The sequence below is a fragment of the Pseudonaja textilis genome, chromosome 2, assembly GCF_049901715.1.
Source record: "Pseudonaja textilis isolate UNSWEBS1 chromosome 2, rPseTex1.2, whole genome shotgun sequence".
NCBI classification, from domain to species: Eukaryota; Metazoa; Chordata; class Lepidosauria; order Squamata; family Elapidae; genus Pseudonaja; species Pseudonaja textilis.
The window spans coordinates 21121500-21122378 of NC_141991.1; positions in this window are offsets into that span (position 1 = coordinate 21121500).

Below are 879 nucleotides of genomic sequence, written 5' to 3' on the forward strand. Positions count from 1 at the left end.
TATAAACGCTTCCTCGAAGTCATTTTGCAGAAGCGCCTGTTGGTTGATGGCCCAACTCAGTATGAATGAACTCTGCTCTATGAGTCTTTGGCAGTTCCTCTTCTGTGCAGACAGACAAATAATTTGTGTTTTTTTTAACACCGTTGATGCTCCTTGACTTGGGAATCTGACAGAAAAACCTCGATGCCTTTGAGCTGTTGATGATTAGAGCTGTTGTTGATTAGAGATTTCAGATATAGAGATAAACACTGGTAGTAATTAAGGTAGAAGAAATGAACAGGTTAAAGAATGAGAAAAGAACGCAAAGCCAAAAGTGCAGAAAGAAAAATGGGGGAAAAAAACCCAAATGCAAAGAAGTGATTCTGACTTTTTCTTTGCAGTAGATATGAATATAAATTCATATTGAAGCCTTTACAACGCAGCTTTCATTTCTTTAGGATCTACCACAGTGGTTCTCAACCTGTGGCCCACGGATCCCTGAGTGGCCCACGATTTAACAGATGGTCCATGAAGGCTTGAAGAAATGTTATGATTTAAATCTTGTTCACATTTCCAGCATTCATATGAGGTTCCTGTATATGTCTTGATGGTCCATGGCCATGATCTTTGACCACAAAAGGTATTTATAGGGGTTCCATGGTGAAGAAAAGGTTTGAGAACCACTGACCTATCATTTTATGTAATTATCAAATCCATGGTCATTTTTTCCTGTTTCATGCAAAAAGTCTCAAAGGGGTTTCAATCAGCGTTATTGTCTTTTCTCTAATCAAAGGTGTCACTTTCACTATCTCATCAACCTCACCACCCAATTTTCCCACTGTAAGTAATGTCAAATTTTTCGATCATTGTGTACATATAAACAACTTGCTGCTATCGTAT